Source organism: Ambystoma mexicanum, chromosome 5p (genome assembly GCF_040938575.1).
Source record: "Ambystoma mexicanum isolate Mex_15411 chromosome 5p, UKY_AmexF1_1, whole genome shotgun sequence".
Classification (NCBI taxonomy): Eukaryota; Metazoa; Chordata; class Amphibia; order Caudata; family Ambystomatidae; genus Ambystoma; species Ambystoma mexicanum.
In genome coordinates, this window is record NC_090930.1 from 1,251,922,610 (window position 1) to 1,251,936,172 (window position 13,563).

The window sequence follows — 13,563 nt, forward strand, 5'->3', positions numbered from 1 at the left end:
AGCCGTTTCGCATAATATACATACACGTGCACAGCTCTTCTCAAGTATCCTTCAGCGCTGAGGGATGGATGGGTGCCACCCCAATAAAAAAAGAAGCCTTCTCGAAGAAACTGAAACGAAAAGGAACTTCTGCAGAAGCGTGTTAATTTCTATCACATTTCATACCTGCCCAGACATAAAGATTCTGCCGCACTTATCTTCTGTTCCTCTGCTGTCCCCGGTGAGTAGCACAAACATTGTTTTCATTATATCTGGTGTTTCAGTTTAATCTCTCCTTGGTGCTGAATTCATGCATTATTACCGTTTGACTGGTGATTTTTTCATTTTCTGGAGTGAGAACCGATTGAAGGGTACATTTAATTAAACTCGTAAGGCAAAATGCATAAATGGAAACACCTTGCTGGGCTACGTGGCAAGTTTTTTCTTCACATTTCATTATATATGTTGAGAAAGTGATTTTACATTTTTGTATTATTATTATAATAATTTTTTAATGTATCCCCTCAACTGTAAGAAATGTCTCTATTTTCTATCTTGTTTGCATACCTTATGAGCTCTTCATTAGGCATTTTAATTAAGACTCTGGAATTAACTGCTATCTTTATTCCGATGGTCAATTTTACTAAACAATTATGTTTCTTTTCACATCGTACCCATATACCAAATTGCTATCCATTTGTCCTAATTGTCCATTGCACACAGAAGCGCTGTCTGGCAGCCTACTGCTGCAACTGTTATTTAAATAACAATACACATAACGATAACTATTTGTATTCCGTCTATTAGTGCTTCACGTGCGTCTGAGAAGATGGTAAAGCCTGCAGCCATGCATGATTTTGAGGCTGACATTGTGGCCAGTTCTTTGTCAAAGGGTCTTCAACCAAAACAGAGTGAAGTAGTTATACTACCGACTGCCCTGCCCTCCATTTTCCCTGTTTATTCCCTAGAGACTGGTTAGGTCACTTTTATCCCTTTTGCGTCCAAGAACATACCCTTGTTCAACATTCTCTCCAAAGGCAAAGGAGGAGTATCTCTTAACTAAGCCTGTTACACATGTATGGTTGTGTTGGCTCTTGGTTTGTAGAAGTGTGAGGGTTGAGTTGACGCCTTAGCCTCTTCTCATTCTTGTACTCTTGAAGAGCAGAAGCCAATTCCTCACACCAGACCCTACCCCTTCTTTTGCTAGATGAGTCAAGTGGGCCATGAAAGAAACTGCATTGGGTGTTTCCAGACACGGGGCGAGGCATTCTTCCGATTCTATGGCATCCAAAGTGTATTGACAGGTGCCAGTTTAGGGATATTCTCAAGTTGGCTGACTGGTCTGATTCCGTTGTCTTTTATTCATGTTTCTGTATACCTGATGCCCATGCTTCATCCCTCGTTATTTCATGTCTTACAAAGAGTATATTAGAAGTCTCCATGCCACACCATAAATACTGATTAGTCCTTATACAGTGTCGACCGACAGCTTCAATTCTATTAATTGGCCAGAGTCATGTATTATCTCTTCCGTGTGACGCAATGTGTGTTCTGTTTTTCTCAGATACCTTGGATGGCCAAGCTCAATCGTGTTTTGAGTACTTTTCCTTGCATTCATACTTTTTGGGGAAATAAGATGCTCTTAGGCGCTCTCCCCAAGATTAATTGTGTATACTTATGGATTGAAAGTTGAGTTCTTGTCTCCAGATTTGTGATTATATACCGAAGGGACTGAGTACGATTGTTGAAATGTCAATACGAGGCAATTATGGATGCCATAGTTTTCTTATTGTGTTTTGTCTACTGCTATTGGAAGCAGAGCAGCTGTAACAGTTTCTTAGAGCATTCTAATACAGGCCTACTTTTTTGTTTACCATTTGAAATTAATTAGTTGGCGATTGTGATGAAAGAGGATCCACACTGCATGACCTAATGCAAATGAACACAAAACATGAAATAAGACTGTTTATATGATAGGGTTAAAATATGCACAAATTAAAATAAGCCAAGAGCATACCTCAATTATCATAACATCTTTGCTATTTGGATCATTAAACACCTATTGGTGCATATATCCGGGATTATAATGTGACTCTTTGCATTCCTATCCATACCTTCATATTGACCTGCGATTCAGGAGTCTCACCTGCATTTTAACAATGATTTGTATGAGCTGCAGCAGTCTCGCTTTAAACCCAAGAGGCAGGATAACCTTTTTACTCATATCAGACTGGGAACATATCTACTGCCCTTTCTGAAGATCTTGGTGGGCGGGCCATCTTTACCACAAGCAGTGCGGAAGCACACAGCATTCCATGGTCTGGAGAGTAAGGAAACATAACAGCGCAGGTAAAATGATGGTCACTTTATGGCCATCATTAATTGCTAGATTTATAAGGGTTTTATTTTATTTATTTATTTGTGTGTTCATTTATAAAGCAGGGCACAACGCCCGTAGCCATCTAGGCACTGGTTACAGCAAAAAGAAAGTGGTGTGATGGTGACAGCCGGGCGGTCAGTGTAGGGAGTTGCATAGATACAGAGTGTCTTTTAAACAAGTATGTTTTAAGGTTCTTCCTAAAACAGTTGTAGAAAGGTTCTTGTCACAAGTGGGGGGTGGATAGTGCATAACAGAGGGTGGAAGATTAGACTGGGAAGCTAGAAAAACTGGATTCTGTCCTTAAACTGGAGCAAGTGGGCAGATGTTCTGGCTTGCGACATATGCTCCTGTCTGCCAATGTCTAAGGCAGCCCGGCGGGCATTGTTTTTAATGATTTGTATTTTATATACTGTTTTCTGAGAAGTGCTGCATTTGAGAGAGTCACAATAATCAAGTTTGGATCCTATGAGGGCCTGTGCAACTTCAAGCCGATTCTTGAGTTAGAGCAAAGGTTTGCTAGCATTAGTGAGCTTGGTGGGATTGCCTGATGTTGCAGCAATGTGATTGACTTAACGGATCATGGTTAGTGCGGAGTCCAGGTATACACCTAGAGTCTGGATAGCAGCAACTACTGGGATAGTGTGGCCCATGATGCAGGCTTGGTCCAATTTTGAAAGGTGAGCTGGCAGGCCGATGAGGAGCAGATCAGTTTTATCATCATTGAGACAAAGTCTGTGAGCAGCCATCCAAGATTAAATGGCAACATAGATCGATGATATTCTGCGCGAGTCGGAGCTGTGATCACCAGAGAGGGGAATGGGGATTTGCGTGTTCTCAGTTTATTTTGTATATGATATGACGAAGGAGTCCAGGTGGTCGAACCGTGGCCTGGTGTACAAATTATAGAGTGTAGCGGAGACACACAAACCTTGGGATACGCCACAAGGGGTGGGTGTGGGGATAGATGCAGCATCTACAGTGAAGACTCAAGAGCTTCTGTTGGCTAAGAAAGAGGCGACAGATTTGGCAGCATCCAATGAGAAGTGTGCCAAAAAGGTGAAGGTCCAACACAGGATCTCGTAGACCTCGAGGTCTAACGCAGCATAGAGGTCAAGCAGTAGTAGTACTGAGAGGTTGCGATAGTCGTTAGCTTCATCGATCTGATTTGTGAGATCTAAGAGGAAAGTTTCAGTGATTAGGGTGGGAGCCGGATTGCTCTGAGCCTAGAATGTGATGGAGTTCAAAGAATGCCTGGATTCGCAGGTAGGTCACTTTGTCCATAATTTCAAGGATGAAAGGTACAGCTGTTATGGGACAATACTTAGTCGTACAGCAGAGTCAAGTGCAGGTATCTTTAGAAGAGAGGAGATCCAGGATTCTTTTAAGGTGGAGGGATGACGCAAGTGGCCAATGATGAGTTAATCATAGAAGCGATAAGGGGGAGTAGGGTTTCCACACATTCCTTAAGCAATGTGGCAGGGCCTACATCTGCTTTCCAGCTCAAGGGTTTCAGACCAGCAAAGGTCATTGCAAGGGTGGTGTTACTCACAGGTTGGAATTTGAATAGAGAGGCAACTCTTTGGGGGTTAGGTAGAGTAGATCTGGGCTATATAACTAGTTTGGCTTTTATTTTAGTTAGTAGCTGTATGATTTTCCCAGTGAAGTTAACTTGGATAATGTCACACCAGGCATTATCTTTTGTGATGGTGGAGAGTGGGGTGATGGGGGTCTCCAGTTTTCAGAGAATGGAGAACATCCAGTGAAGCTGAAGGCCGCCTTGCAGATTCTTTCATTGTAGACAGCTACTTTGGAATTCTGGATGGAATGTTTGTATTGAAGTGAAATTTCAGAAATGCGAGTCTTGCTGGCTGCAGACGGCTTTTTATGCCAGGTAGCTGCAGCAGCTCTTTTGGAGGCACGGTGGTGTGGAGGTCAGGGGCAAACCAGGAATTAAGGTGTGATGGCTGCTTAACTTTCCTGGCTTTAAGAGGGGCCAAGAGATCTCCAGTCTTACTGAGCAAGGTGTTGTAGTGCTTGACCAAGAGGGTGATGTCCTGGGAGGATGGGAAAGGGGTGCTGATGAAGCGAATAACCGTGTTGCTGGTCAAGTTTTGTGTGCTGCGTGCCAAGGTAGTGGTTGGGCAGACTGCAAGTTTGGTTGCCACAGACAGGCTAGGGATTGAAAAGGTGATGGTGTGGTGATCGGCCAGGGGATATGGAAAATTGGAAGTGATGGAGATCTTTCAATTGTGGTCCACTATCCAGTAAAGGGTGTGACCAAGCACAAGTGTAGGTGAAGAGATATGTTGGGTACATCCACTGGCTGTCAAGGAATTGGATAAGTTAGTTGCATGAGAGGCTCTGGGGTCATTGAATCCAAGATTGAGGTTGCCCAGGAATAAGATTTTGGTGGTGGGCTTGACATTGGTGGATAGTAGGTGAATGTGATCAGTTTCAAAGGTATTGATGTGGCTTGGGGGTCAATATACAAGGTGGATGGTGATGGTGGCATTGTCGGATTGATTGAGCTTGGCTGATATGAAATCACAGTTGGGAAGAGAAGAGGTGTTGGTAGGGTATAGTGTGAAGGTGTGCTTTTAAATAAGGGCAGTGCCACCTGGTTTTTTAAGTGTTCTGTTGCAGAGCAGCATTGCGTAACCTAAAGGAATAGCCACGGATAGCGCTAGGCCAGTGGTTGGTGTAAGCCTTGTTTCGATTAGTGCCAGGATGTCAACGTTGTTCAGTGTGATAAGATTCATGTTTTCATTGGCATGGGTGGTCAAGGATCTTGTGTTGAGGAGAGCACAATGGAGGGGTGTAGGTAGTTGCTTGGTGGAGGACCTGTCTGTAGAGACTTGCAGAGCAGTGGCTAAGGTAACTTCTTGTGCAGTAGTTGTAGATGGTGGGGAGAGGTGGCATGGCATAATACAGTGCTGGAGGTAGTTGTTGCAAACGTCTGTTATCTGGGGATTGCAAAGGTAGTAAGGGGGCAACGTTATTTAAGTGAAAACTGACCTGCAGTGTTCTGGGGGCAGGTTCTGGGTTTGCCTGTAGGATTAGTAGGTGAAACACCTGGTAGGCAGCTCTTTCCTCTTACATGGAGGTACTTGTTACTGTGAGGGGCTTTGTGTGGGTGGTCAATATTGTGTGGTGATTGGGTAAGCTGGTACGTAAATGTGGGCTTAATGGAAGTCATGCAGGAGATAGTGGTTGTGATGAGTGGTGTTTGAGGGGATGGCTTGTTGTAGGTCATGAGTACATGAGGAGGTATTGTGGGAAGAAACTTGGTTTGCAAGATAGGTGTAAAGGATGCAATCCTGTGGGTGGTTAGGCAGAATACAGTAGTGTTCTGTAGGTGGCCATGGGTGAGATCTGCATGTATAGAGGATGGTAAGGCTGGTGGTGCACACATGTTGTAATGAGGTGGCATGGAGGAGTCATGCAGCCTTGAGAGTGCAGGTAAGAACGATGTAGGCAGGGGAGGTGTAGGAGGAGGAGCATGGGTCTTACAAGTAAGGAGGCACAGGGGTGCTGTGTGGTGCAGAGAGGCTAGGTAGTGTCATGGTAGGTAGGGGACTGTGGGTGGGAAGAGGGGTTGGATAATCGACGGCCCCATTAGGAGACGCAGGATGGAGTGCAGCTCCAAGAGCGCTGGTGAAAGCACGGTGGGTGCAGGGAATTGGACAGGAGATACGTACATTGAGAGGTACAAGGGTGCCATGCAGCTTTGAGAGACTGGGTAGGAATGGGGTAGGTGGGGGGCTGTTGGATGCAGGCCAGAGCGTGCATAGGCCAGAGCAAGATGAGCAAACGTAGTGCAGGATTCAGGGAGCATGGGTAGGAGGGTGAGAGGCTGCCGGGACGTAACATTCAGGTCATATATGTCTAGTGGAAACATATGGCGAGATAAAATGCCAACATTTGCAGGAGAGACAGTGCAGTGAAAGAGAGGTTGAGATGGCGATCGCAAGGAGTTGGATGGGTAAAAAGTATACAGCAGAGAGGTGAAGGAATGGTGTGAATGGGGTAGGTAGGTACAGGGAATACAGTTGTAAGTAATGACATGCTGAATAAACAGACAAGCCAGAACGCACATGGGATGAGGCGCTATAGGCATATCTTCTACGTTAAAGTGCCAGGTAGGCATCTGTAGGCATCAGATTGAAGGAGGAGAGCAGACATCTGACAATGCTTCATAGCTTTGTCATCCTGAGACCGGCTTAGACTGGGGGCAGAGGCCTTTTGTTTCTTCCATCTGCTGAGGCCGGCACGACCGTGCAAGCTAGCAGTCCAATCTGTGACTGGCATTCCTGTGGCCCACTGGGAGGCCAGTGGTGTGATCTAGAGGGTTCGCCATTTTAGGATGTTGTTGCGGGTCCAAAAGCCCGATCTTGCCGGCAATTGAGGTGATGCAGGAGGAGCGGAATATACCAGGACTCGACATGGATTTGGATTTGAAATGGATAAGTCTTAGAGGATTCACTATATGTACTGGCAGCTGGGATGGCAGGTCATCAGGTGGTAAGAGGCATTGAAGTCATTATACACCCTTCTGGAAGGTATATGTAATGTTTTGGAGTGTGCTTGACATAGTGGGTGGAGTTGTTAGTCGGGATTGGATGGACGCTCCACAGTTGACTCTTCTCTAAATGTAAAATCTATTTATCTCTCTAGTTTTCATTGCACAAGATGATTTAAAACATGTAGTGACTTCAAGGCAACCCTCAGTATGTTGTTAAACACATAATGAATGTAAGCATATTCCTTCTCGATCTGACTGTATTACTGCAGCACACCGGCATAAGGTATCACCTTCAGTGTTCATCAAGTATTGGGCAAGAACAAAGAAAGTGTAGTGTATCTTCAAAACACTTGGCATCATAGTAACAAATGCATTGGGATGTTGGTGAACAAAGCCAGGGCCCAAAGTATTGTTGGGTCTAGATTTTTTCTAACTAGAATTTTAGCATATGCGTTAAACTGCTGGTTGAAGCTAGATCAAACAAATACATGTTGCATTGGGTGGAACTGTGTTGCACAATATAATAGCACAGAAAGGTATTGTGCCGGTAGTTTCTAGGTCCCAGATATATGTGATACTTATGCTCAAAACCTTAACCATGTACTCTGTGCCAGACAAACATAGCTTAATATTTTCATACAAATCCAGGATTATATTTCCATAGTCATTATTGGTAACTCACGCCACAACAGCAGCCTATTCTGTTCCTTAAGATTCTCCAACCTTTAGGCATTTATAAATCACGCTTCATGCCTTTTACCTAAACTTAGAGGTGATGTAATATTGAGTTGCTGAATATCTATGGATGGCAAATCAGTTTCAGGCCTGATTTCAGCAATGCGGGTCAATGAAGCTAAATCCAGTGCTGTGAGCCAACACTAAACTTTACTACTGTTTAAGTCTAACATTCCCTTAAATGTACAAGCATATTATGACAGTGTAAACATGTTTGTTTATTTTGCTTTATACAAGGTTCATAAGCATACTCCATGAAACATTTGTATTACAGGCATGGGGACTCATCCGAAGTTTGTCAGTGTGGGGAAAAAGTGTTGGTAATGAAATTGCCACCACATTTGAAGCACTGGCAAGTTCAGGGTTTGGTGGTAATGTGGACAACGCACCTCAAGCATGTGAGGATGACTGTGCACCACATTACTGCAAATTGAGGCTTTACTGTGGATGGACTTCCTGTCTACGGTAAATGCTAAAAATCCCCAATGGAGTCCTATGGACCCACAAATGAGGACTAAAACCTTGTTACTGAAACTTGTAATTTGGCAGATTTACCATCAAGATCAGTTGTGATAATGATAGAATAGTTTAGTGATATTTTGTTGGGAAGCATAGACAAATTCATAATGAGGCCTGTGATGAAGTACATAGCTTGAGTCTGGGGATTGACAGAAAAAGTGACTCAGGGGGTCATGTGTCACCATGAGTTAATAGATGTTGGGCCAGGTGGAACTATGGTGAGAATCCACTGCTTACTTTGCCTTTGAACCCAATGCTTGACTGGGGAGACTCAAATTACTAGCTGAATGCTGACCGTCCCTAAAAGCTTTGACTCTAAATCCCCCTTTTGCAAGATACTGCCTGATGAAAGAGACATGTCCCCCCCCCCCCCCGAAGTGAGAAAACTAGACGTTTCTACCACCAGGCCCAAAGTTACCAAAAAACTCACTTTTCTCCTTTAAAACAAATGGATTCTGCTGGGTTAACAAGTGTATCCCACATATCTTATTCAGAATTCCACAGAAAACTCACCAAACCACATATTCCTAAGGTTACCATACTTTTAATATGTAGCTATCTAATTGCAGGAAGCCTAAAAAGTGATGTTACATGCATAGGTCATGGCAAAGAAGTTGGTGTAACAGTCCCTGTCCGCACATCACACTTAACCAACTTGAGGGAATAGCAATATTACCCAAAATACTCAAATCATAACACACACGATAAAAGCCCCACCACCATCAGATCAGCACTTTGGGTATCTTGTCGATTCAGTGTTTATAAGTCTCAAGAGCAACTAGCGTACATTAATGAGAAGAACATTAAACACAGTGCAGACAATATTTGTAAAAACTTTATCTGTATTTGATTGTACAAAAACAATGTGATACAAGTGTGGCACATTATGTTTGGATACACCCTGTTGGGTTTTATAATCAAACAATTATTCCTGCAAGAAGTGTCTTGAACGACATTGCAGTGCCCGATATCCCTCCAGTGCTTCAAAAATCGAATATGATTGAAGTGATTGCAATGCAAACTATTCATCCTTTTCAATTTATTGTTAAATTACAAACAAAGATATCAAACTTGACTAAAAAAATCATTAGTCCAAGGTGTGAGAGGCAAAGTTGTGAATTTGTGGCCCAGAAAATGCACCATAAACTTGTGGTGAGATTTCAGTTCTTTCACAGTGATTCATTATCCAATTTAGAGCTGCAGATTATGTGAATAAAAACTGATTTCATGGGTCTATAGCCCAGTTTTGCCAACCTATAGTTTCGCTGAATGCATTTTTTCTGAAATTGTTTCAATTTTTATTGCCACAAAATACAGATGGTAAACTGGAGTAATGCATGTATGGGGGTAGGGGTTGGGATAATAAGGGGGGGTCTCCCTACTGCATTTTCCAGTTACAAAAGTGAAAAAGTCTGTAAAAGAAAACATTTAGAAGTACAAATCTTGGAGAGTTTTACAGTCGTTTTCAATGCAGGTGCTTAGGAATAACAGGAGACGTGTACTCTGATTGTTGAACAGTACATCTGAAGTTTTGAACTTAGATGACAGAGTTTGAAGTAAAGGTCTTGGCTGTGCTTGGTGGTGATGGGTGTGTGACTGCTGAACAGTAGCCAATGAAAGAATGCTGCAAAGAGTGAAGTGGAAAGGGAAGAAGGGCTGCCCCTGTGTTACGGGGTCCATGGACACCACAGAAGTCCTTGGACAAGGCGTGCCACATCCAGGTCTTTTATAAATACATATAGACAGGGTTTGTGCCACTTACCCTGCACAACCTACTCATTAATCATACTCTCATTTGTCCCATCTCCTTACATCAACTGGCAGTTACTTACAATATTGTCTGCTGAGAATGTTTTTTTTTTTTGTTTTTTTTAATGAGCACTTTCATAACAGTTTCAAAACACAGATTTCAATTTCAGCATCACTCTCAGTGATTTATTTGTAACAGAAAAGAAATCCACATTTCAAACATTTGCACGGCATGTTTAAGTGCCAGATCCTATGTGAAAATTCAATATATTGAGTAACACAGGGGTATGTATTGGGAGGCACAACGAAATGAAACAGAAATCGTCACACAGTGTATCATAGATGGTTCACAGAGTTGTAAGCAGTAAATTCAACTATTTCAGGTGCAAAGGGGTACGTCTCAAGGGCACTCGAGACCCTGAAGCAAGCAACAAAAAAACAAATGCATTTGAACATAAATAGTTGCTAAGAAATAATTTGAGCTATCATCTTGCAACATCTTACCATTGTAGTCTATTGAGAGGACCCCACTGTCATGGTGGCCCCCTATTTCTCTAGATTTGAATTACCCTGGGATACTAAATCCCCCTAAGAGAGCATCATAGGATCACCAGGTGGTAACAACCAGTTTTTGTTTTTTTTTGTTTTTTGTGTTTTGTTGCAAACTTCAATATATTACCACGACATGCATGCTTGCCTATATCACCCATTCTAATTGTGGACACTTTTATTTTCTTCTTTCCTTCTGTCACTTTCAGAACCACTTCTCCCATTAACACACCTGCAGTAAAAATTTCACAATGCACACTGAAAATGAAAATTAAATGTATGTTACCAGAGCACGCCATGTGCATGGATTGAAAAATGACAAAATGCACTGCGTTTACATCTACTCATTTCAGCAGCATTTGAAGGAAATCAAATTAATTAATGTGTACATTTACAGCAGTGCTGTCTGTAATTTTTAATAAATAAATGAAAGGAAAGGTAAAGGACTTTTCCACCATGCTGCAATAGCACTTATGTACCAAGCATACATGTGTGGGAACGTTAATAAAATTGCACACGCTAGCATTCTCCTTTCTAATCTGTACATGTGCCTTGGCTTCTCTATTTTTCTCAGGCTACCAGGACTTGCAGTACTCCATTTCCAATACAAATAGGGCAACAACAACTCTCACACTTTGAAAATTGCAGCCCCGAAGTGCATACTTATCATTGGATTTACGGCCCCAATATCAACGATGCTGGTGCTCCCACGTCCCCACTCCCATACAGTGCTATACAATTGGACACACATAGAGAGTGACATTTTCTAACTCCTGTCTTTGCAGACCAACATTGCCTGTAATATCCTAGTGAAACTGGGAATCTTCCTGCCAGACAAGTATTAGGAATCTGGTGGCAACCCATCTGCACCAACAGCAGTGTTACAACCATACTCATAATCATGTGCAATGTTACTAACTCTTCTTCCCAACAAATCCTCCTACGGTGTAAAATAATCTGTTCTTCTAGTACAATTATTTTGCCATTACCACACATACCTACTACTTTCTTCTCTCCCAATTGCAGTGAAGAACAGCCTCCTGAAAGACAGAAACATCTCTATTAGAAGATAAAACCCAGAAGAAAACTATTCTTCACATCGAACAAAGTAAGTGCAGTAGTGTAGTAGTGTTCTTCCTGTTACTCATACAGTGTAGTGTAGCCATATTTTACCAATCCAACACCATTTGCTTCAGTCTTACTCATTGCACCTCAGCAGGTACACTATTTGTATTCTCATCTGAACACCAGTATAGTAACACCCACTAGTGTTGTGAAAACATTGTAAATGCCTTACTTATTCATGCACAGTAAACTGTGATATGCACTGCAACAAGCGCTTCACACAACAACACACACAGCTACTATTACAACCATCCCAACCAGAACGAACAGCCCATTGCACAATCACACAGCCCTCTATTTATGCCTGCCCTGATAGTCAGACACTCATGCACAGTGCACGCACATTGCACAACTTTCAAACCCACAATTTTCTTTTTTCTCCAACAGACAGACCCAAATGCCTACCAAAAAGCAACTCCATAGAAAACAACAAGAAAATAGAGCAGATACAATTAAAAATATGCAAACTAGTCATCCACCACTAGCAGAGTTCACAGCAAATGTTCAAACAAAACAGCTAATACAGTCACTCTACAAAACTGAACCAGCTTGCAGTAAAATAGGTGTGGCCTCTCTTCCAAAAAGTAAAAATAAAAAGAAATGTATTAGGAAGAATAAACCTCCCAATAGTGCTAGCACTGCATCTTCCAATGTTATCGTAGCCGCAGTTAAGCATTCCGAAAAATTAATTTTAGAAAAGATTTTCCACCAGAGAGTACTTCAGAATCTTATGAAAACAGCACAGAAATCACTCTCAACCCTTAAAGATTACCACAGAAGACTAATCCTGTAAGCTCGCAATGCTCCTCAAAAGAACATTATTTATATTAATTTTAACTAGAATGAAACCACTAACAAAATATATCAGTAAACTACAAAAAGTAATTTGCAACATGCACCATGTCAACATAGATACCTTTGCAAACTTCTGTGCAGGTGAATGGATTCACAAAACAGCACAGAACCATATTTCAATGAAGAGGCACACAAACAAGAGAAGAAACACCCAATTGCCATACATAGCAGTGGCCAATGGTATTAAATGGTAGACAAAACCATTATGGCAGAAGAAACCCTCATTGAAAAAGAATGTCCTCAACAAACGTACAATCAACTCACCATTCCACCGAACCAATCTGTCTCGTCTACAAATGGCCCTGCACCTCAACGTGTAATGCACGAAAACAATCCTTCACATCTTTACGGCAATTACTCAATCACTATGTGAAAGTAAAAGAGAAAATTAAAATAAAAACTTTGCAAACCATGGACTTCTGTTCAGTGTGCAATTACACTGGACTGCAAGGACATTCATTAGCCTGCATTTCCGACCCTGCTTGCAAAACACCTTCCACCACATCAATATGTTAGCGACACATCATTCCACTATATGGAATTTTGTCCAGAGACTGTACTATGTAAAAGGTCCTGCTTTAGAACTGGTACATTTTAAAAACATTCTCCTACATGGCACAGCCAAAGAACCCCTTGAAGAAATAGAACACATACAAAGCAAATATTCTGGAAGTGAAGATCACATAGAAAATCCAGTAACTTTAGAGAACAGTAGTGAAAACATTACAAATGCCAAACTCTAATATGTATAAGTTTAAAAGCTCACCTGCTGAAGTACCAAACCAAGTATGTATGTGTTGTCGCATAACTTGTTGTATAAAGAGCACCAAAACTGTAGATGTAACGTACAAAATAGAAGACAACGAGGAATCCCAATGGTTCAAATTAGCTCTCTATTTTATAGCAGAAAATTCATACAAAATTACTAACCCCTCAATACTTTACACATACTGCTTGACAATAATCAAATGCATTCACAGGCTAACATTAATAACTTGGAAATATTCCCACTTACAAAACTGCTCCTAAAGCTTAATTTGTATGAGAGCATTATAATCCAAAAAGTACACCCCTTTCAAACAATTTTTTTGTATTTTTTTATTGTATTAGTTTCTTACAAAACTTTTTATAGTGTTCCAATTATCTTACC